Source organism: Ranitomeya imitator, chromosome 6 (genome assembly GCF_032444005.1).
Source record: "Ranitomeya imitator isolate aRanImi1 chromosome 6, aRanImi1.pri, whole genome shotgun sequence".
NCBI lineage: Eukaryota > Metazoa > Chordata > Amphibia > Anura > Dendrobatidae > Ranitomeya > Ranitomeya imitator.
In genome coordinates, this window is record NC_091287.1 from 261,213,665 (window position 1) to 261,239,479 (window position 25,815).

The following is a 25,815-nucleotide window of genomic DNA, read 5'->3' on the forward strand; positions in this document are numbered from 1 at the left end:
AAAGTAAAAAAAACAAACACTACATACTTACTACAGCCGTCTGTCCTCCAGCGCTGTGCTCTGCTCTCCTCCTGTACTGTCTGTGTGAGCACAGCGGCCGGAAAGCAGAGCGGTGACGTCACCGCTCTGCTTTCCGGCTGACCGACGCTCACAGCCAGTACAGGAGAGCAGAGCACAGCGCTGGAGGACAGACGGCTGTAGGTAAGTATGTAGTGTTTGTTTTTTTTACTTTTAGGATGGTAACCAGGGTAAACATCGGGTTACAAAGCGCGGCCCTGCGCTTAGTTACCCGATGTTTACCCTGGTTACCAGTGAAGACATCGCTGAATCGGTGTCACACACGCCGATTCAGCGATGTCTACGGGGAGTCCAGCGACCAAATAAAGTTCTGGACTTTCTTCCCCGACCAGCGACAGCACAGCAGGGGCCTGATCGCTGCTGCCTGTCACACTGGACGATATCGCTAGCGAGGACGCTGCAACGTCACGGATCGCTAGCGATATCGTCTAGTGTGACGGTACCTTTACACTCTAAAGATGAGGCAGACATGCCCAGTGACTGAAAAGTAGGAAAATGAATCTATTATACCTGTAGAATCTGTATTCTACTGGGAACCGCGGATTTTGTGATTACTAGTGATGAGTGAATACATTTGGCACTATTCATTAGTAACACGAATATTACAGTATTTGGGCTATTCATTACTCAGCGAGTAATTATGTATTCACCTTGTTATATTTGTGTGACCCGCCCAGCATGTTTGGCTCATTTTTTGCAGCCAATGAACATGCTGGGCTGGCTTGCCAATCATAGTAATGCCGGTGCCATCTTAGGTGTGGCATTACTGTGATTGGCTGGCCTTCCAGCATCATAGGGACTAATTAAAGGCTGCCAGCGCCATCTTGCACACATTTAGCAGTTATCAAAAGTCACAATTTTGCAGTTGCAATAATTTTCATTACTCCATTGTTGGAATCTGTCAGCAATATGATCTAAAAAACAATCCTAATTTTCTATTGGTTTATTAAATAGCGTATCTTTATCTAGCAGTTGTGTGAGTGGCGCAATCCGAGTAGAGACAACCTTACGTGACAGTATAGCACTGGCAATAATTTCCATTACTCTTCCCGTTGGGGTGTGCCAGCAAGGCAATTGATAGGGTGTACAAGATTCACCATTGCACAATGTGCCAAATTTTCACAAAGTAACATTAGCCACATGGGGTATACATACATGACCATTAAGTACTTAAGGGATGGATGATAAGACAGCTTCCTAAAAAATAAACATTTGGGCTGCTTTTACATTATGTTGCTGTCATCTGTAGGGCTTACAAAGTCTGAGGAAATCCAGCCCTTGTTCAGCCTGTCTGCATTTTCCGTTTTTCGTTGACAGGTGTGTGAGCCTATCCATTATAATTTCACCAGGACAAATAAAAGCCCGCTCAGACAACACTCTTGTGGGCATGGCAGCACCTCCAAGGCATACAAGGAGAGGTCGGGCCAAATGAGGAGCTTGAATAACAAATAGTTAAAGGGCACTGAAGAGTAAGAAAGGAAGCTGGTTTGGTCACATATGTAGTCTTTCACCATCTTGGTCAACTTCTCCCTACTCGTCATAGCTACACTAATAGATAGCCCTTGCTGATGGGATGGTCTCATGAAAATGGCCCAGTTGTTGGACATCCCCCTCTGAGTAGCACCTGGTGTGAGTGGCCCTCCCATGTAATCCTTATGGTTGAAAAGAGCTAGTACCTCTTTCAGCAGTGTTATCTGAGGGTAATCTTTTTAACAAGTCTTCCACAACAGCCCTCTGGCATGCAAGCACTGAATATGGCACTTCTGCCTCCGACATGAAGGAAGGAAATTTCTCCTTGTACCGTGAGTCAAGAAAGGTGCACAGCCAGTATTTCATGTTGGACAAAATGTCTTTCATGCAAGGGTCTTGGGAAAGGCATCTGGACATAAACGCTACCATGTGTGGCAGACTACAAAGAATCAAATGTTCATTGTCCTCACTAGGATGAATTCCTTCTCTTCCTCCTCTTCAATCCATCCATGGAGGGCAAGCATGAATCTGGGATTGTGAGTCCCCACTGTAGCCCAGATGAAATACTGCTGTTCCTTCTCCTCCTCCTCCTGTGCCTCATCATCACCCAATGTGGCTTGAGAATATTGTGTCAGGTTGGACTGTGTGGTATCAGCCACCGTAAAATCTTGCTCCACAGCCACCTGCTCGGCATTCAAATCTTCCTATTTGAGATTCTGCAGCAAACGTTTTAATAAACAGAGCAGCGGAATGGTTACACTGACAATAGTGTCATCAGCACTCACCATCTTGGTGCAGTACCCAAACTTTTGAAGAGCCTCACATATGTCATCAATCCACACCCACTCAGCAGTTGTTATGTGTGGGGGTTGAGTGTTACTCTGTCGGGCATTGAGAAGCTGAAATTCAGACACTGCGCTCTGCTGCTCACTTAGCCTTGCCAACATAAGAACTGCCTACTAACATAAATAAACATAGTTATCTAACTATCCCTGTGTTGCCCATTCAAAATTTTCTTCAGAACCATAATATTTGTATCATGTTCTCACATGCCTTATGCATTTAATAGCCCTCTGTGTCAGTACTTTTACACATACTGGTTGTTAACTGCTTAAAGTAGCATTACATGAACACCCGATTTATTACATTATGGCTGATCAGAGGAATGAAAGCACCTGTTACCATCCACCTTTCGTGTCTCCCTTATTTCCTCATAGATTGTAAGCTTGAGAGCAGGTCTTTCATTCCTCTTGGTATCTGTTGTTTATGTGAATATTGTTATTCTGTAATATCTTTTATTGTCTGTACATGTCCTTGCTAAAGTGTAAAGTGCTGAGAAACATGTTGGTGCTATAGAAATAAAATAATAATTATTATTTGTTATTATTATTATTTGTTATTACTATTAAAGGTTGAATTCCAGTGTGTGGGCAAGTCACTAATCAGTCAGTGATGAGGCAAATGAAAGTGCTGCTGAAGGAAAGCTAGTCAGTCGAATGTCTGAGATGACTTTTGGAAATGTGCGCTGACACGCCGTACTTTGGCAAGTAGGTCTGGCATGTCAGGATATGCTTTTAAAAATGTTGTACAAACAAGGTCAGCACATGGGCCATGCATGGAACGTGTTTACCAGCTTGCTAAGCTTTAAAGTCACCATCAAGTTTCACCCATTATAGCACACAACCAGACCTTGCTGGAGGTTCAGTGGTGAGGGCCACTGATTGGTCTTTTCTTTTGTCCCCTTCAACAGCTCAGCTTTGTTGTAAACTTTATCACCTAAACAGATGAGCTTCAGCAGAGTGTGCTGCCACTTTGCCAAGGCAGTGCTGCAGACCTCCCAGCTGGGGAAAGATGGGGAGGCTAGTTTCGGTGAGGAGGAGGAGGAGACAGGAACTGTAATTCATGGAGGCTAAATCCCTGATGAAAGTTGCGACTGCTATTCTTGGTGTGGTTAAGATGTGTGATGTCCCAGCCTTTGACTCTGTCCCAGACTCCACCACATTCAGCCAGTGTGCCATAAAGAAAGTGTACCGTCCTTGTCCACAAGAACTTGTCCACGTGTCTGTGGTAATGTAGACCTTCCCTGTGACTGCATTGGCCAGAGCACGGCTGATATTGTCTAACATGTGCTTATGTGATGCATGGATGGTACACTAAGAAAAATACTGTTGGATGGGAATCAACTACCATGGGGCTACCACTGCCAAGAGGTTGCAGAAAGACTCAGTTCCCATAAGTCAAAATGGCAACAATTCCAGGGCTACCAATCTGGCAATGTGGGTGTTTAGCGTTTTGGCTTGTGGGTGGGTGGATATTTCTGCTTTCTGTTAAATGTCTGGGGCAGGGACTGCTGCAATGTAACAACGACCTGGACTTAGTTGCTGACTGTTGTGTCTATGCAACAGCAGGCTGTGGGCAGCAAGATTCAGTGTCTGGTTCATGAATAGCAGATTGGGAAGGCCAGTACACAAGGGAAGGGGCTGTGGTTTTACCATTAAACAAAGATTTTGTACATAGGCGTTGCGTCCTCCTACTGGAGTGCTTGGCTGGTGGTGCTCACATTGGCAGTGTTCTTGCCTCTTCTTAGCTTGGTTTGGCAGATGCTGCAAATTACAGTTCTTTTGTCTGAAGGATTTTCAGAAAAAGACTGCCAAGCAGGGGAACAACTCCCCTTTGGCCTATTATTTAGCAGAGTGGGGGGTTCTGTGGAACAGTTGACCATGTTATCCCTCTGGTCAAACCACTACCATTTATTGCCTGTTTTCTTGTTAGGAATCCATCCCTCTTTGCACTGCAGTGCTTGCTAGGTGTGCCACCATGCTAGGTTGGATTAGTGGACTCATCATCAACCACATCATCTTCCAATTCATCAATCTCATATTCCTTCTGAGTTGTGATTTGAGTCTGACCTAATGGCAACTGTGCATCATGATTATCCTCCACTTCTTCATATATGAATTGACCCTCCCCAATGTGGCTTTCTCCAGGCCAAGGGTACTCAAATACTTGAGCATCAATGCACTCCACCTTCTCATGACCCTCTTTAATGGTGCATGTTGAGAGGTCAGAAAAATTACAGTGGAACGTAAACAGTTCCTCAGAATGGCAAGCATTGGAGTCATATGTCTCCTAGGACTCTTGATGGTGGGAGGAAGGAGGCACAGGTTGAGGATTCAAAGGACCAGCCTCTTAGCTACTGAGACTGGACCATGTGGAAGACTTTATGGTGCTGCTTGTCAGCACACTGGAGCCCTTGTTAGCCATCCAACAAACAACATCCTTGCACTTGTCTGAGTTCATCAGTGGTGTAGCACACTGACCACATTTTTACAGGTCGCTAGAATGAGATCCAGTCACCTTCTGATCTGCCTTCGCGGGCATGACCCCATCCACATCCCTTAACATCACCTTTTATCATATTGAATGTGTTATGCTTAAGAAAAAAAATTCTTGGCTTTATTTTTGACAAGTACCTTAAAAGTGGTGTTATGTACAATTTTAGTATATCTAGCAATGTGTGGCAATTTCTTTTTAAGATTTCAGTTTTATTACACATAGCAACAGCAGACACACAAACATTACAGGTAAATAGTCAAGTTTGCGTATCTTTACAGGCTTTGCTCTAGTCGCCCAACTGACAGATAAAAATATGCTATTTATTATACCAATAGAAAATTATTACTTTTTTTTTACACCTCTTGTAATAACTGCAAATTGTATTGCGATGTCCCCATCACTGCGTCTTTCAGCGTGTATGATGCATACTCCTTGGGTTAATTTTTGAAACCTTTGTAGAGTGGGTAAAGTACAAATTTCTACTCTCAATCTCTATATATTCTATTATTATAATTTGTTTATTGTGTTGCCCATCTCACTATCTATTTAAGTTGAATCTGATAGCCTGATGCTGATGTTTGGTTGTGGACTTGGACATTTTGGTACATGAATGCATTACTATGCTCCACACAATTCTTCAAGCTTCAGCCTTGCACATAATAATAATATGAGTAATGATACATGCTCTGTAAATATGTTGCTAGTTTAAAAATCTTACCCACACATCCCTTTATAAAGGGAAATAATACATCTGTTGTCTTACGCCTAGTGTTGAGCAATACCGTCCGATACTTGAAAGTATCGGTATCGGATAGTATCGGCCGATACCCGAAAAATATCGGATATCGCCGATACCGATATCCGATACCAATACAAGTCAATGGGACATCAAGTATCGGAAGGTATTCTCATGGTTCCCAGGGTCTGAAGGAGAGGAAACTCTCCTTCAGGCCCTGGGATCCATAGGGATGTGTAAAATAAAGAATTAAAATAAAAAATATTGATATGCTCACCTCTCCGGCGGCCCCTGGACTTCACGCTGCTAACCGGGAGGCTTCTTTGTTTAAAAAGCGCGCCTTTCGGACCTGTGAATGACGTCCCGGCTTCTGATTGGTCGCGTGCCGCCCATGTGACCGGCACGCGACCAATCAGAGGCCGCGACGTCATTCGCAGGTCCTCAATTCCTAGAATTAGCAGTTTTGTGAATGAGAATGACGTCGCGGCTTCTGATTGGCCGCGTGCCGCCCATGTGACCGTATGTATGGTGAGCACTTTGAACGCCCAAGTGCTTCACAGAGGTTTATAATGCAGAGTCGTGAAAATAATTTTTTTTTCCACAAAAATTATATTTTAGGCCCCGATTTTTAATTTTTCCAAGGGTAACAGGAGAAATTAGATGCAAAAATTTGTTGTCCAATTTGTTCTGAGTACGTTGATACCCCAGAGATGGGGGGAACACTGTTTGGGCACATATCAGGGCTCGGAAGGGAAGCAGTGACGTTTTAAAATGCAGACTTTGATGGAATGGTCTGGTCTGTGGGTGTCATGTTGCATTTTCAGAGCCCATGATGTACCTAAACAGTAGAAGCCCCCCACAAGTGACCCTATTTGGGAAACTAGACACCCCCCCAAGGAACTTATCTAGATATGTGGCTGTGCCCTTCGGGAGCCACGAGGAGCATCTGTGAGATGAGTGAGTATCGTGGGGCTATTGGGGACCCCATTTCTCTGTCCTTTGATATGCGATCACATCGGAGGACAGGGAAATTAAATGGGAAATCGTTTTTTTTTGCAGACGCCGGTAAACGGTTATTTAATGGCGATCACAACCCAGTGGTCGGTTAATATCAACCCAAATCATGTTCTCATTTTATCAAGTGCAGTCAAGAGTGACTGTACTTTGTCAATTCCAGTTGTAAGGAGACAAGGAACTTAAAGCACTGCATAAATGAATCACCAATTCTCCTCATTCTTGTCAATCTAAAAATTTGACTTATTCAGCAAAGAGCCATTCACGAATTTAGAAAAAATATCAACATTGTAATTTGTAAAAAAAATATGTACACTTTTAGTATTAAATTAATTTACAGGTGCACAAATAAGTTATGTGGCCAATGTACAAACATATATGTGCACAAAGTGTCAGCAAATGATTAATGAATACATGAACTACTGTAGTGGTTAAAAAGTTAAAGTACTTAGTACTTATTTTTTATCAAAAAGCCGAAAAGCCATACAAGCACACTAAAATATATCTAAAATATGGATGGTCTCTAAACACTAAATATTCTACCTCTACGTATGCCAAACCAGGCCTCATCTGAATGGGGAGTGAGGACATAGGTGTATCGCTAGCTGAGGCCAATCTCTTGAAAATTTACAATAGTAGTGGTTTTTATCTTCCAGTTCTAAGGATGCTCAAGTAGACTCATGTACAATATACACAGTCACATGCTAATATAGTCCACCACATCAATTGGTTATTTTACATATACATACAGTTGTGGCCAAAAGTATTGACACCCCTGCAATTCTGTCAGATAATACTCAGTTTTTTTCCTTAAAATGTTTGCAATCACAAATTCTTTGGTATTATTATCTTCATTTAATCTGTCTTAAATGAAAAAAAACACAAAAGAGAAAGAAGCAACAAGCAAAATATTGATCATTTCACACAAAACTCCAAAAATGGTCCAGACAAAAGTATTGGCACCCTCAGCCTAATACTTGGATGCACAACCTTTAGCCAAAATAACTGCGACCAACCGCTTCCGGTAACCATCAATGAGTTTCTTACAATGCTCTGCTGGAATTTTGGACCATTCTTCTTTGGCAAACTGCTCCAGGTCCCTGATGTTTGAAGGGTGCCATCTCCAAACTGCCATTTTTAGATCTCTCCACAGGTGATCAATGGGATTCAGGTCTGGACTCATTGCTGGCCACCTTAGAAGTCTGCAGTGCTTTCTTTCAAACTATTTTCTAGTGCTTTTTGAAGTGTGTTTTGGGTCATTGTCCTGCTGGAAGACCCATGACCTCTGAGGGAGACCCAGCTTTCTCACACTGGGCCCTACATTATGCTGCAAAATTTGTTGGTAGTCTTCAGACTTCATAATGTCATGCACACAGTCAAGCAGTCCAGTGCCAAAGCAGCCCCAAAACATCAGGGAACCTCCGCCATGTTTGACTGTAGGGACCGTGTTCTTTTCTTTGAATGCCTCTTTTTTTCTCCTGTAAATTCTATGTTGATACTTTTGCCCAAAAAGCTCTACTTTTGTCTCATCTGACCAGAGAACATTCTTCCAAAACGTTTTAGGCTTTTTCAGGTAAGTTTTGGCAAACTCCAGCCTGGCTTTTTTTATGTCTCAGGGTAAGAAGTGGGGTCTTCCTGGCTCTCCTACCATACAGTCCCTTTTCATTCAGACACCGACGGGTTGACACTGTTGTACCCTCGGACTGCAGGGCAGCTTGAACTTGTTTGGATGTTAGTCAAGGTTCTTTATCCAACATCCACACAATCTTGCATTGAAATCTCCTGTCAATTTTTCTTTTCCGTCCACATCTAGGGAGGTTAGTCACAGTGCCATGGGCTTTAAACTTCTTGATGACACTGCGCACGGTAGACACAGGAACATTCAGGTCTTTGGAGATGGACTTGTAGCCTTGAGATTGCTCATGCTTCCTTGCAATTTGGTTTCTCAAGTCCTCAGACAGTACTTTGTTCTTCTGTCTTTTCTCAATGCTCAATGTGGTGCACACAAGGACCCAGGACAGAGGTTGAGTCAACTTTAATCCATGTCAACTGGCTGCAAGTGTGATTTATTTATTGCCAACACCTGTTAGGTGCCACAGGTAAGTTACAGGTGCTGATAATTACACAAATTAGAGAAGCAACACATGATTTTTCAGACAGTGCCAATACTTTTGTCCACCCCCTTTTTTATGTTTGCTGTGGAACTATATCCAATTTGGCTTTGGGACAATTATTTTTGTGTTTTTTCATTTAAGACAAATTAAATGAAGATAATAATAACAAATAATTTGTGTTTGCAATCATTTTCAGGAAGAAACTGAGTATTATCTGACAGAATTGCAGGGGTGTCAATCCTTTTGGCCACAACTGTACCCATAGAAAACGTTTGACTTAATGACCAATCATTCCACAGCTAACTCTTCTATTCCCCACATGCAAAAGAACCCAAGGGAGAGCTGAGCCTTTATTTGTTTTTAGTGGGCAGAGGGGATATAAGCTGTTGAATTACACTTTTAGAAGTGTTTTATCTTCCAGAACAAAAAAACTACAATGTGTGTGGGATGCTTTAGCCTTTCCTGTGTGCCACAAATTTAGCATGTTTCACATTGTACTAAATAGTTAAGTTGAACTTTTTCTTTATAGCGAACAAATGGGTGTTCAGAATAATTTAGTCTGGTGGGTTCAATGTACCATATTCTGACATTAATCATGTTTTTCTTAATTGTATAATTACCCATGGACACAATTTTCAACTTTGATTTTTGCATCTTTACTTACTGTAAATGGACTGTGTCAAATGTATTTCAATGTCCTGGAAATTAAAACAACATTACCAGTTAATTCTTTTTATTTTTCTTTAATCAAACAAGCACAGTTTTAGTTTGAAAAAAGAACATTCTACAGTGCCAACAACACTCCATCCCCTCTTCGGTGCCGCAATTAGCACTTCAGTAATTAATATCCTCTGCTGTACATCCACCAAAATGATTACTTTCTGTCATAAAGAAAATGTGTAATTTTCTAAAAATATTAATAATACTACAAAATGATATTCAAATGATTATTTAAAGTATTAGTTTCATTCTTACATAGTTAATATGGTTGAGAAAAACACAAATGTCCATCAAGTTCAACCGAGAGAGGGGAAATTATAAAGAATATAAAATAAATGTTTAACCAAAATGCATGATCCTGTCCGCACACAAGAGCTTATCATTCCATCCTTATCAGAATTTTTGATCCACTGCACAAAACAATCAGAAAAGAACTTTGCACATTGAAATAATTATTTCAATTACTTAACTATTTAATAATATCATCCAGTGGCCTACCATCCATAATGGTAGACCACGTGACTGCTATAGGTCCGGTGGGTGGGCCAACTGTCCTAAATTTACTTTGAAGTTTAATCCAAGCTCAGTTTACCCCTAGTCTACTCCATTCTGGGTGTATTGGCATAAACACGTCTAGCTGTGATTGCTTACCATGTATTCAAGCCACGCAGGAGGAGTGAAGCTTCAGGACAGATGACATTAAAGGCTGCCTGCATGGAGAGCCTCTCTATTAGAGACAGAGAACCAGTCCAACAACTGTGGTAAAATAGCCTGTCCCTCGCAGAGTAGCTGCATGTTTCAGCACCATGGCTCTCTCAGCCATGTAAAATTTGCCCAGTGAGGAAAGAGTGCCTACTGATAGCCGGCTATTTTTGGAATTAGAGGGGGGTTAGTGTGGCTCTGCCTAATGGTCCACATAGAAGCTCCACACATAGATTTCTCCCAGCCACTGTGTAGGGGGTAGATGAGTTTACCCATGTCCTCAAGACACAGCCATTTCTAATGGGACTGAAGGATCTGGAAACAATCAATCACGATCTCCCTCTCCCTTGTTGGACAGATCAAAGAACCAGTGGATTGAGTAGATGGCGAGATTAGAGATGGAACAATCAGAAGAGAGGGTGGTGCAATCTGTTCAGTGTGGAGCCGAATGGAAAGGTAGAAAAGAGAGGAGTTCCGGCATGCAGCAAAGAAGAGGGAACAACAAATTGAGGATCACACTGTCAGAACTCAGAAGGTGTTATGGACAATATAACAGGAAGCTAGAAACCACCAACCCACTACAAGAGTGGCTGAGTACAATACTGTAGTGAATTTTTGGACTTGAAAATAGATATAAAGGGAGGTAAAATGATTAGAGAAACATTTAGGAAACCAACCTGCTCAAATACTCTATTGCATTATAACAGTGCACATACACATCATACGAAATGATAACTACTTTATAGCCAACTGTTATGATTACGCAAAATAAACAACGATGAGGAAATATTTGACAAACACGCTAATGACCTGTGACACCTTCCCTTGAGAAACCATTACTCGAAACGCACGTCGGGGGGCTGCGGTGGGTCTATCCAATTCTTCCCTATTTATGAGTAAGCATGACATTTGGTTCTGAATAGTACATGTCACTTTAGCTTCTTTGCACTTTACACAACCATTACTTTACATTGTTGAGTTTAACCATAATAGTTCACCACAGGGACTTTTTTATGGAAGCGTTGGTTGCTATTTGATTATATGCTTTGTTCTGGATTGTGATGTTCCCTTATCTACTTCCTTCTTATTAGACCTGTCTATAAAATTGTATTGGTGATTAATGTTTAACCCCTTAACGACCGCTGATACGCCTTTTAACGGCGGCCGCTAAGGGTACTTAAACCACAGCGCCGTTAATTAACGGCGCTGTGGAAAAAGTAAATAGCGCCCCCCAGAGTTGGATTTTCTCTGGCGTCTTGGCTGCCAGGGGTAGCCGAGACCCCAGAGAACATGATTCAGGTTTATTTTTAACCGACCCCGCATTTGCGATCGTAATTAACCGTTTACCGGCGATCGCAAAAAAAAAAAAGCGATTTCTTTTTAATTTCTCTGTCCTCCGATGTGATTGCACATCAGAGGACAGAGAAATGGGGTCCCAGGTAGCCCCCCATTACATACCTGTCTCCCCCGGTGCTCCTCTTGGCTCCCGATGGGCGCCGCCATCTTCAAAATCTTTGGGGTCTCGGCTGCTGGGGGTAGCCGAGACCCCAAAGAACATGATCGGGGTCGGTTTTACCGACCCCTGTTTTGCGATCTCCGGTAATTAACTGTTTACCGGCGACCGCAAAAAAAAAAAAAAAAAAAGCAAAGTGTAATTCTCTGTCTTCTGATGTGATCGCACATCAGAGGACAGAGAAATAGGGGGATTCGGGGACCCTATTATACTCACCAGTGTCCCTGGGTCCTCCTGCTGCTCCTCCTGGCCGCCAGCATCTCCTTGGCAAAAGAAAATGGCGGGTGCATGCGCAGTGCACCCGCCATCTGTCGCCATCTGCCGGCCGGCAGGAGAAGAGCAGTTGGGGCTAAAATTAGGGCTAGGGTTAGGGCTAGGGCTAGGGTTAGGGCTAGGGTTAGGGCTAGGGTTAGGGCTAGGGTTAGGGTTAGGTTAGGGACGTCTTTTTCACCGGACACTCCCGCACATGTAGAGCGCACGGCTCTGGATCTAATCACCGAAATTCTAATGGTCCTCCCCCACTCCTAGGGACTTACAGGAGAGTGCACACGTTTAAGCGCGTTTGGTATTTCCCTGTCTGACGAAGGTCAAAGTTTTGACCGAAACGTTACAGTGACATTCTGGATTTTGCATACCCAATAAAAGAATTCCTTTTCAAGCATATACATTTTGAGTGCTGTCACATTTTTTATATTGTAGGTCTAGGGTTAGGGCTAGGGATAGGTCTAGGGTTAGGGCTAGGGTTAGGGCTAGGGTTAGGGTTAGGGTTATGGCTAGGGTTAGGGCTAGGGTTAGGGTTAGGGTTAGGGGTAGGGTTAGGGTTAGGGCTAGGGTTAGGGTTGGGGCTAAATTTAGGGTTAGGGTTGGGGCTAAATTTAGGGTTAGGGTTGGGGCTAAATTTAGGGTTGGAGTTGAGGCTAAATTTAGGGTTAGGCTTCTTTCACACTTACGTCGGTACGGGGCCGTCGCAATGCATCGGCCCGACATACCGACTTACGTTGTGAAAATTGTGCACAACGTGGGCAGCGGATGTAGTTTTTCAACGCATCCGCTGCCCAATCTATTTCCTGGGGAGGAGGGGGCAGAGTTACGGCCACGCATACGCGGTCAGAAATGGCGGACGCAACGTACAAAAAAAGCTACATTGAACGTTTTTTGTGCCGACGGTCCGCCAAAACACAACTGATCCAGTGCACGATGGACACGACGTGTGGCCATCCGTCACGATCCGTCGGCAAAAAAGGCATCCTGCGGGCACATTTGCAGGATCCGTTTTTTGTCCAAAACGACGGATTTCGACGGATGCCAAACGACGCAAGTGTGAAAGTAGCCTTAGGGCTAGGGTTAGGGTTGGGGCTAAAGTTAGGGCTAGGGTTGGGGGTAAAGTTAGGGTTAGAGTTGGGATTAGGGTTAGGGTTTGGATTAGGGTTGGTATTAGGGTTAGGGTTGGCATTAGGGTTACGCTTGGGATTAGGGTTAGGTTTGGGATTAGGGTTAAGGTTAGGGTTGTGATTAGGGGTGTATTGGGATTAGGGTTAGGTTTGAGGTTAGGGTTGAGATTAGGATTAGGGGTGTGTTGGATTTAGGGTTTTGATTAGGGTTATGGTTAGGGTTGACATTAGGGTTGTTTTGGGGTAAGGGTTGTGATTATCGTTAGGGTTAGTGATTAGGATTATGGATCGGGTTGGGATTAGGGTTAGGGGTGTGTTGGGGTTAGGGTTGGAGCTAGAATTGGGGGGTTTCCACTGTTTAGGTACATCAGGGGGTCTCCAAACACGTGCGCCCAAACAGTAGGTTACCCCCACATATGGGGCATCAACGTACTCGGGATAAATTGGACAACAACTTTTGGTGTCCAATTTCTCCTGTTACCCTTGTGAAAATAAAAACTTGGGGGCTACAAAATCTTTTTTGTTTAAAAAAAAATATTTTTTTTATTTTCACGACTCTGCATTCTAAACTTCTGTGAAGCACTTGGGCATTCAAAGTTCTCACCACACATCTAGATAAGTTCCTTGGGGGGTCTAGTTTCCAAAATGGGGTCACTCGTGGGGGGTTACTACTGTTTAGGTACATCAGGGGCTCTGCAATCGCAACATAACGCCCACAGACCATTCTATCAAAGTCTGCATTCCAAAACGGCGCTCCTTCCCTTCCGAGCTCTGCCGTGCACCCAAACAGTGGTTTACCCCCACATATTGCACATCAGTGTACTCGGAATAAATTGGACAACAACTATTGTGGTCCAATTTCTCCTGTTACCCTTGTGAAAATAAAAACTTGGGGGCTACAATATCTTTTTTGTGGAAAAAAAAATATTTTTTATTTTCACAACTCTGCATTCTAAACTTCTGTGAAGCACTTGGGCATTCAAAGTTCCCACCACACATCTAGATAAGTTCCAGTCTAGTTTCCAAAATGGGGTCACTTGTGGGGGGTTTCCACTGTTTAGGTACATCAGGGGATCTCCAAACGCGACATGGCGTCCGATCTCAATTCCAGACAATTCTACATTGAAAAAGTAAAACTGCACTCCTCCTCTTCCAAGCTCTGCGGTGTGCTCAAACAGTGGTTTACCCCCACATATTGGGTATCAACGTATTCAGGAGAAATTGCACTACAACTTTTGTGGTCTAATTTCTCCTGTTACCTTTGTGAAAATAAAAATTTTGGGGCAAAAATATCATTTTTGTAGAAAAAATGCGATTTTTTTTTTTTATTTTCACGGCTCAACGTTATAAACTTCTGTGAAGCACAAGGGGGTTCAAAGTGCTCACCACACATCTAGATAAGTTCCTTATGGGGTCTTGTTTCCAAAATGGTGTCACTTGTGGGGGGTTTCCACTGTTTAGGCACATCAGGAGCTCTCCAAACGCGACATAACGCCCACAGACCATTCTATCAAAGTCTGCATTCCAAAACGGCGCTCCTTCCCTTCCGAGCTCTGCCGTGCACCCAAACAGTGGTTTACCCCCACATATTGCACATCAGTGTACTCGTAATAAATTGGACAACAACTATTGTGGTCCAATTTCTCCTGTTACCCTTGTGAAAATAAAAACTTGGGGGCTACAATATCTTTTTTGTGGAAAAAAAAATATTTTTTATTTTCACAACTCTGCATTCTAAACTTCTGTGAAGCACTTGGGCATTCAAAGTTCTCACCACACATCTAGATAAGTTCCAGTCTAGTTTCCAAAATGGGGTCACTTGTGGGGGGTTTCCACTGTTTAGGTACATCAGGGGATCTCCAAACGCGACATGGCGTCCGATCTCAATTCCAGACAATTCTACATTGAAAAAGTAAAACTGCACTCCTCCTCTTCCAAGCTCTGCGGTGTGCTCAAACAGTGGTTTACCCCCACATATTGGGTATCAACGTATTCAGGAGAAATTGCACTACAACTTTTGTGGTCTAATTTCTCCTGTTACCTTTGTGAAAATAAAAATTTTGGGGCAAAAATATCATTTTTGTAGAAAAAATGCGATTTTTTTTTTTATTTTCACGGCTCAACGTTATAAACTTCTGTGAAGCACAAGGGGGTTCAAAGTGCTCACCACACATCTAGATAAGTTCCTTATGGGGTCTTGTTTCCAAAATGGTGTCACTTGTGGGGGGTTTCCACTGTTTAGGCACATCAGGAGCTCTCCAAACGCGACATGGCGTCCAATCTCAATTCCTGCCAATTCTACATAGAAAAAGTCAAACGGCGCTCCTTCTCTTCCAAGCCCTGCTGTGCACCCAAACAGTGGTTTACCCCACATATGGGATATTGGCGTATTCAGGAGAAATTGCACAACAACTTTTGTGGTCTAATTTCTCCTGTTACCCTTGTGAAAATAAGAATTTGTGGGCGAAAAGATCACTTTTGGGTAAACAAATGCGATTTTTTATTTTCACGGCTCTACGTTATAAACTTCTGTGAAGCTCTTGGGGGTTCAAAGTGCTCACCACACATCTAGATAAGTTCCTTAAGGGGTCTAGTTTACAAAATGGTGTCACTTGTGGGGGGTTTCCACTGTTTAGGCACATCAGGGGCTCTCTAAACGTGACATGGCGTCCAATCTCAATTCCAGCCAATTCTGTATTGAAAAAGTCAAACGGCGCTCCTTCATTTCCAAGCTCTGCGGTGCACCCAAACAGTGGTTTACCCCCACATATGTGGTATTGGCGTATTCAGGAGAAATTGCATAACAACATTTATTGTTACATTTCTGTTTTTAGACTTGTGAAAATAAAAAAATGGTTCTGAATTAAAATGTTTGCAAAAAAAAGTTAAGTGTTCATTTTTTCCTTCCACATTGTTTCAGTTCCTGTGAAGCACGTAAAGGGTTAATAAACTTCTTGAATGTGGTTTTGAGAACCTTGAGGGGTGTAGTTTTTAGAATGGTGTCACACTTCGTTATTTTCTATCATATAGACCCCTCAAAATGACTTCAAATGTGATGTGGTCCCTAAAAAAAATGGTGTTGTAAAAATGAGAAATTGCTGGTCAACTTTTAACCCTTATAACTCCCTAACAAAAAAAAATTTTGTTTCCAAAATTGTGCTGATGAAAAGTAGACATGTGGGAAATGTTATTTTTTAACTATTTTTCATGACATATCTCTCTGATTTAAGGGCATAAAAATACAAATTTTGAAAATTGCAAAATTTTAAAAATTTTCGCCATATTTCCGTTTTTTTCATAAATAATCGCAAGTAATATTGAAGAAATGTTACCACTATCATGAAGTACAATATGTCATGAAAAAAGAATCTCAGAATCAGCGGGATCCGTTAAAGCGTTCCAGAGTTATAACCTCATAAAGTGACAGTGGTCAGAATTGCAAAAATTGGCTTGGTCATTAAGTACCAAATTGGCTCTGTCACTAAGGGGTTAATATTCAATTAATAAAAAAATAAGATTTTTCACTAACATTATGGTTGGTGGTTCTCATTACTCCATCTTTCCGGTGCTTTTGTTTGTTCTCATTGTATGGGAGTACTCCAGCCTTCATTTTGATATATACTTGCGGGAGATATTATGTTTATCTATGTTTCCCAGCAAAAACTTATATTATGTGTTTTTTGAACATTATTGTACTAGTAATGCACTAGCTTGTTGTCAGGGTGAAGTCCCTAGCCCTGGTAATTGCACGGGACACAATTTCCATTAGGACTCATACTCATCTGTGAGGAAAATGGATGAGTGCAATCCAATAAAAAATTGTATTGCACTCTGAACAATGATAACATAACCTATGATTCCCTGCTCATCTGTGATCATGTGGAGCCCAGTAACAGGATATATAAATAAGGCTATAATAGCTGTAGTAAAACTCTTTAATGCGCTCAGATTGATTAATTTGTCAAATTAAGGTACACATTACCGGTACTAGGTGGCCACAGAGATCTGCTCGGTGTCCCTTCACCCCGACACACGTTTTGCCGCCCAACTTCTTCTGTCACCCCCCGAAGAAGCTGGCTATTATAGAATTATTTATAAATCCTGTTACTGGGCTCCACATGATTGTGATTTATACTGTCTAAAGGTTGTTTTACTAACCGGTTGCTGGTTGTACCCATGAGTGAGGTTATGCTTACATGGAGTTGTGGTTTACACCAGGGGTGTCAAACTGCATTCCTCAAGGGCTGCAAACAGGTCATGTTTTCAGGATTTCCTTGTACTGCACAGGTGATAATTTAATCACCTACACACATCATGATTACAGTACCTTGTGCAATGCTAAGGTAATCTTGAAAACACGCATGGTTTGCGGCCCTCGAGGAATGCAGTTTGACACCCCTGGTTTACACTAAGCCTGATATTTTTAAGCAGAGTTTGTCACTCTATAAGGAGAACTAACAGTTGTGCTTTCATCCCCTTTGTTATTAATGCTAGTAATATCATTGTGTACTACTCCACCTCATGTTTCTGCTTGATGTCCCTTTTCCGGCATTTTGCTGTTTCATACCTTGTTTTTAAGAAATATATTGAATCCAATTTATTTTAATAGTATCTGAGTTGGATCTCTTCATGTTCTCCCCCTTGTACCATATACAGTATGTGGGAGTTTGGTTGTTGAAGCATTTTGACGTGCCTTCCATTTTCTGGACAATTTTACTTTGGATATCACAGAGCTGTTTGTAATATAAATGCAGCAGGGTTTTGTGTGTATTATAGATGTAGCAGAGCTGGGTGTTTCCTAGAGATGTTGCAGAGCTATGTATGTATTATGTATGTAGCAAACTTGTGTGCATGTGCTATGAGTACAGCAAAGCTATATGTGTGTGTTTCGGATGTGTGCTGTGTGCATTATGAATGAAGAAAAGATGTTTGTACTATGGAAGTAGCAAAGCTGAATAACTATACTATGGATATAGCAGGCTGTGTGTCTATTATAGGTGTATCAGAGCTGTGTGTGTGCTATTGGTGTAGCAGAGATATATGAGTGTTCTATAGATGTAGCAGAGCTGTATGAGCGAACTAAAATATGTAGAAAGCTTAGTGTACAATGGTTGTAGCAAAGCTGTATGTGTGCATTATGGTTATAGTTTGTGTGTGGATTATGGCTGCAGCAGAGCTGTATGTGTAAAACATGAATGCAGTAGGTAAGAGTGTATATATATATTTTATGCTCTCTTCACATCTTCTTCTGAATGCATGTAAGCCCCGTTTATGTGTCCTTAGCAAGATGACAGACCAGGAAAGCTTTCCTTTCTATTTACACTGTATTGACACTTGTGTACATCCAACAGATGTGGACCACACTGCCGCTGAACTGACCTGCCATCTGCCAATTTCTGCATACCTGGCCTTGATTACTAGTCCCCACTAGGGTTGAGCGAAACGGGTCGGCCAGATTCAGAAGTCGCCGACTTTTGGCAAAGTCGAGTTTCATGAAACCCGACCCGACCCCTGTGTGGGGTCGGCCATGAGGTCGGCGATCTTCTGATCTGGAATCGGAATTCCAATACGGAGTTCCGATATGTTTAAGATATCGGGAATTGGTATCAGAATTCATATTTAAGTGTAAAATAAAGAATAAAAATAAAAAATATTGATATACTCACCCTCGGATGCGCCCTGGTTCTCACCGGCAGCCTTCCTTCCTAAGAATGAGCGCCTGAAGGGCCTTCGATGACGTCGCGGCTTGTGATTGGTCGCGTGAGCGGTCACATGGGCGGTCACGCGACCAATCACAAGCCGCGACGTCATCTAAGGCCCTTCAGGTGCTAATTCTTAGGAAGGAAGCGTCCGAGGGCGCGTCCGAGGGTGAGTATATTCCTAATAGGTATATACTCACCCTCGGACGCGCCCTGGTTCTAACCCGCAGCCTTCCTTCCTAAGAATCAGGGCCTGAAGGACCTTAGATGACATCGCGGCTTGTGATTGGTCGCGTGACGCCCATGTGACCGCTCACGCGACCAATCACAAGCCGCGACGTCATCTAAGGTCCTTCAGGTGCTCATTTTTAGGAAGGAAGGTGAGAACCAGGGCGCGTCCGAGGGTAAGTATATCAATATTTTTTATTTTGTTTCTTTATTTTACACTTAAATATGGATCCCAGGGCCTGAAGGAGAGTTTCCTCTCATTCAGACCCTGGGAACCATTATAAACCCAATGCACTGCATTGAGTTTCGTGTTTCGGCCGACCCCGGCCCCCGACTTTTCTATAGGATCGGCCAATTTCACTCGACCCGACTTTTGAAACAGTCGGGTTTCGTGAAACCCGACCTGATCCTATAAAAAGAAAAGTCGCTCAACCATAGTCCCCACCAATAAGCAGGTGAATCCACTGACATTTTTAGCCAACTTCTTCTACGTGCTATGACCTTGATGACTTTTTCTGAGGACTTGGGGTGAGGGCAATGTGAACTTCCATGATTATGGGGTTCCAGAATTTGTATGTATGTTTCTTATATTATCTGTATAATGTGTCTCTGTATACTGATGCCATATTGCAATACAGGGCAAAAAGAAGTGGGGATACTAGCCAACCTTGCCTGTGAACTTTGCAAACTTTACGGCATGCACAGTTTACAATGTAAATGGAATGGGAAGGTCAATAAAAAGATCCTGTCACTGATGCTAAGAAAGTGCAGTGACTGCCCTGACAGGTATGAAGTCAATGGTGTCAAGTACCAGAACTTATGTGAATCCATAAAGGTAAGAGAAGTAGATTGTCACCAGTTAGGGTTAAGCTATAATTGTAACTATTACTTTATAGGTTGGGTTACTTGATCAATTTTTCATATTTGCTGCATTTATTGGTCAATTCTGGGTAATTACAAGAAAAAGCACCACTTAATCATTTTAGGACAGCACAATGGCTCAGTGGTTAGCACTGCAGCCTTGCAGCACTGGAGTCTTGGGTTCATATCCCACCAAGGACAACATCTGCAAGAAGTTTGTATGCTCTCCTCATGTTTGTGTGGGTTTCCTCTGGGTTCTCCAGGTTTACTCCCAGATTACAAAGACATATTGATAGGGAATCTAGATTGTGAGCCCCATTGGGGACAACGATGATAATGTGTGCAACCTGTAAAGCGCTGCTCAACGTATTAGCGTTATATAAAAATAAAGATTATTATTATTTTATGTTTCATATTGAACCCCATTTAACTTTATTTTTACAAAAATGTTACTTTAGACCTTCCTTTTTTTATTTTCACAAGAGTAACAGGAGAAATGGAGCCCAAAATATGTTGTGCGAATACTGCTGAGAGCACAGATACTCCATATGTGGGAAAAAAAGACTGCACAAGGCAGGGCTCGGAAAGGAAAGAGCGTCATTTGACCTTTTGAATGCAAAATTTGCTGGAATCATTAGATGAAGAAATGTCACATTTGGGGAGCCTCTGATGTGCCTAAACAATGGAAAAATCCCTCAGGTAACCCCATTTTGGAAACTATACCAATCAAAGAACTTTTCTAAATGTGCATTGAGCACCTTAAACCCCCAGGTGCATCACAGAAGTTTATAACATTGAGATGTGAAAATGAAAAAACAAATTTTTCTTCAAAAAATGTTCTTTTAGCTCCATTTTCATATTTTTACAAGGGTAACATGAGAAAATTGACAGCAAAAATTTGTGTGCAATGTTTTCTGACTATGCAGAAACTACTGTTTGGGCACACAACAAGGCTCAGAAAGAAATGAGGGCCATTTTGGAAAGCAGACTTTGATGGAATGATCTGCGGATGCCATGTTGCATTTGGAGAGCCCCTGATGTGCCTAAACAGTGGAAACACCCCACAAGTTACCCCATTTAGACCACTCAAGAAATTTATCTAGATGTGTGTTAAGCACCTTGAACCCACATGGGCTTCACAGATATTTACAACGTTGATCTGTGAAAATGAAAAAAAAAATTCCCACAAAAATGTTGTTTTAGCCCCAATTTTTTTCATTTTCAAAAGGATAGCAGGAGAAAATAGTCCGAAAACATTGTTGTACAATTTCTCAAAAGTACGCTGATACTCCACATGAGATTGAAAACTTCTGTTTAAGGCACAGTGAAAAGCTCAGAAGAGAAGAAGCGCCATTTTGGAGTTCAGATTTTACTAGACTGTTTGAGGGTGCTGATATAGAAGGGTTAATGTTTTGCCTTTAATTGTCTTTTGCCTTTAATTGCTAGAATGTGTTTAGTCATGATGCAGTAGTCTGGTAGGCTTTTCTTCAAGGATTTTATGCTTCTTATCATATATGTTCTCAATAGTCAGCCACAGCATGTTCTGGGTACATGAGAAATAAAGGTCAGCATGACCCGGGGTAACAGGGGGAGGGCTACATGAATTACATTGAGTTACATTTGTTGTAAATGGTATAAAATACTGCCTCTTGCTGCATTACATCAGATAAAAGTGACTTTGCTCACAGAACGTGTGTGATTTCCTTTTTCTCCAAGCGCGCTTGTAAATGAAGGGCGTAACCTCCTGATTTGGCCTCACTAGTGATCTGGCATGTCTGACATTGGGTCAGAACGCAAACAGCTACAACAGTGCCAAGTCACATTATCAGAGCCCCTGAGGTGCAAAAACAGCAGAACCCCAAATATTTCACCTCATTTTCCAAAGTACACCTCTAAATGTATTAATTTAGGGGTGCAATGATCATATGGACAAGATAGGTGTGTGTTAGGGCTAGCGGAACGCACCAAATAATAAGACAGATAGAGTATGGTGCGTTCGCAGCCCGGGGTCCACCGTGCAGAGATGGAACCTGCTGCCAAGTAATGACGGACTATATGGCGGTACTCATAAGTATACACACGTGGGTTAAACTTCACCCAGCGTGAAGGAAGCGATCCTGTTGCGTCACAGGACCGCGGTACCGCACATAGAGCGCGAGCAAGTAGTCAGCGAACTCAACCCCAACTAGGATTGAAGTCCGATTAGACCCTTGCTGGCACAACACCGCAACTGGGTGTGTAAGGAAACTCAATAACAATTTTAAGGCACAAGAGTCCATGCGGTGCCGCACTGACGAACGCCACTAACCACCCAGGCTTGGGTAAGGAAAGCACAGAGGAAGTGCACGGCGCCGTACTGGCGGTCACAGCAACTGGATGCTGTAATGTGTGATTAGTGCTGTAGGCTAAGTCGGGTGCTAGATAGCAACCATACACCTTCCGCGAACAGACATTCAATAGGGTAGGGGTATCCAAGGACGACTTGCACTCACAACAAACACACATTAACAATTGTACACTAGCGCATGGCCGTGCAGTCATGCGCAGTTTATATAGTTGCAGCACAGGAAGTGGCCACAGAAACTTTGCCCTTCCAAGACCTGCCAAGAGGACCAATGGAATGTGCTGCAGAGCCTGAGCACATGACCCTCGATCTCCAACGGGAGATCTTGCCCTGGGCATGCTCAGTGTGTGCAGACAAGGACTTAGTCCCAGAGAAGTCCGCTCGCTGCTGACCAGCACTGGCTTTAATGGCAGAAGCTGAAGAAGCAGCAGTAACTCTCAGTACAGAGTGAGACTGAGCAAGACGCTGGGACCGACATCCTAACTGAGCAGACTCCACTGCGGCTGGATGAGAATGGGAGACCACAGCGGAGATGGCTCAAGATTCCCCCTGTGCAGAAGCGGGAACTCGAGACCTAACATTACCCCCCTCCTAGAGCCCCCCTCCTTGGGCCTCGCTACGCTCGAAGGCAGCAATGAGCTGTGGGGCCCGAATGTTTTCAGCAGGCTCCCATGACCTGTCCTCCGGGCCATAACCCTTTTGCCGCGTACCACCTTGCACCCTAAAATAGCGTTCACCTCGTAATCATCTGTAGACGAACCCGATGTCCCGGCAGATGACTCGGAAAACCGGGACATGTATACGGGTTTCAAGAGGGACACATGAAAGGTGTCGGTGATACCCAAGCGTGGAGGAAAAGCCAAACGGTAGACCACAGGATTAACCCGTTCGAGAACCTTGAAGGGACCCAAGTAGCGAGGAGCAAACTTAGTGGACTCAACTCGCAGCCTGATGTTACGGGCGGAGAGCCACACCAAGTCGCCAGGAGCAAAGGTCGGAGCGGGGCACCGATGAACATCGGCGGAGGACCTCATTCTCTCCTTGGAGGCCCGAATGGCATCCTGCGTGCGGTCCCAAATGTCCCGTGCCTCCACAGCCCAGTCTGCCACCCTGGAGTCAGCAGAAGACACAGGCATGGGCACAGGAACACGCGGATGCTGGCCGTAATTTAGGAGGAATGGAGTCTGACCGGTGGAGTCGGCTACGGCATTGTTAAGTGCAAACTCTGCCCACGGTAGCAAGGATGCCCAGTCATCCTGCCTGGCAGAAACAAAATGTCGTAAATATGTGACCAAGGTCTGGTTGGCCCTCTCTACCAACCCATTAGTCTCGGGATGATATGCTGAAGAGAGATTTAACTCAATACTGAGTAGACGACAAAGCTCTCTCCAGAATCGAGACGCAAACTGGGGACCCCGGTCACTAACAATTTTGTCTGGCATACCGTGTAGGCGAAAGATATGCTTGACGAACAAGACAGCCAACGCCCGTGCAGAAGGTAGCCGTGGAAGAGGCACCAAGTGCACCATTTTGGAAAAATGGTCGGTGATCACCCAGATAATGGTGCAGTTACGAGACTTGGGTAAGCCCACCACAAAGTCCATCCCGACCATCTCCCAGGGCCTGTCCGCCACCGGCAGAGGATAAAGCAAACCAGCTGGCCGTTGCCGAGGAGTCTTGTTCTTGGCGCAAGAGACACACGCCCGAACATACTCTGCGAAATCACGAGCCATATGCGGCCACCAGTATGTCCTCGCCAGTAACTCAGATGTCCTTTTGGTATCAAAATGTCCACCCACCCTGGACGAGTGTGCCCAAGAGAGAACCTCCGGTCACAAACTGGATGGAACAAAAGTCTTGCCCGGGGGCACAGACTCTAGCGAAACCGGGGCCACAGTTCTCAAGCTCTCGGTGGGGACAATAAGCCGAGGCTCCTCCTCCTCCTCCGCAGATGGCACAACGGAGCGAGAGAGAGCGTCGGCCCGAATGTTCTTCTCCCCAGAAAGAAAATGGAGGGTGAAATGAAACCGGGAGAAGAATAAGGACCATCTGGCCTGGCGAGAATTCAACCGCTGGGCTGTCTGCAGGTACACCAAATTTTTATGGTCTGTGAAGACTTGGAAGGGAAAACGTGCTCCCTCCAAGAGATGTCTCCACTCCGAGAAAGCCAACTTCATGGCTAGCAACTCCCTGTCCCCGATGGAATAATTCCTCTCTGCTGGTGAGAAGGTCTTGGAGAAAAAGAAGCAAGGATGCTTCCGACCTTGAGCATCCTTTTGGAAGAGGACTGCTCCAGCACCAACAGAAGAGGCATCCACCTCCATGATAAATGGCTTATCAACATCGGGGCGATGTAGGATGGGAGTGCTAGCGAAGTGTGACTTTATAGAGTTAAAGGCCTTGAAGACATCCTCAGACCACAATTTGGGATTCGCCCCCTTCTTGGTGAGGGCAACCAAGGGAGCTACCAAAGTTGAGAAGTGCGGAATGAACTGGCGATAATAATTAATGAACCCCATAAAGCGCTGCACCGCTTTAAGAGAATGGGGTTCCTGCCAGTCCATCACAGCCTGTAGTTTAGCAGGATCCATAGCCAATCCCTGGGCAGAGATGATGTAGCCTAGGAAAGGTAAGGACTCCTGCTCAAACATACACTTCTGCAACTTGGCATAGAGGGAGTTTGCTTGTAGGAGGTCGAAGACTTTGCAAACATCTCTCCGGTGGGAGTCAATATCTGGAGAGTAGATGAGAATATCATCCAGATTGACTACGACCGAGGTGGAAAGCATATCCCGGAAGATATCGTTCACAAAGTCTTGGAAAACGTCCGGGGCATTACAGAGCCTGAAGGGCATCACCAGATATTCATAGTGCCCATCCCTGGTGTTAAAAGCCGTCTTCCATTCGTCCCCCTCACGGATGCGAATCAGGTTGTAAGCACCCCGCAGATCTAGTTTAGTAAATACCCTTGCTCCCCGAAGCCTATCGAAGAGCTCAGACATCAAGGGTAAAGGATACTTATTTTTAACGGTGATGGCGTTAAGACCCCTGTAGTCTATGCATGGACGTAGTTCCCCATTCTTCTTCTGCACGAAGAAGAACCCTGCCCCAGCAGGTGACACTGACTTCCTAATGAATCCTCTTGCCAGATTTTCCTGGATGTACTGTGACATTGCCTCCGTCTCCGGGAGAGACAGCGGATAGACTTGACCCCGGGGAGGCTCAGCACCAGGCAAGAGATCAATAGGACAGTCATAGGGGCGATGGGGCGGAAGGATCTCCGCCGCCTTTTTGGAGAACACGTCTGCATAAGACCAATACTGCTTGGGGAGAGAGGAAAGATCTGCGGGTACCTCAGTAGTAGCAACCTGAACGCACTCCCTCTGACACCTACCCCCACAAGATTCGCCCCATCCCAGGATTCTGCCAGAGGACCACTCGATATGAGGAGAGTGGTACCGTAGCTAAGGTATTCCCAACAGGACCTCATCAATTCCCTCAGGAATGACGAGCAGAGATATAATCTCCTGATGAGATGGCGACATGGACAGAGTAAAAGGGATGGTCTGGTGTGTTATCTGTGAGGGCAGTGTCGACCCATTCACCACT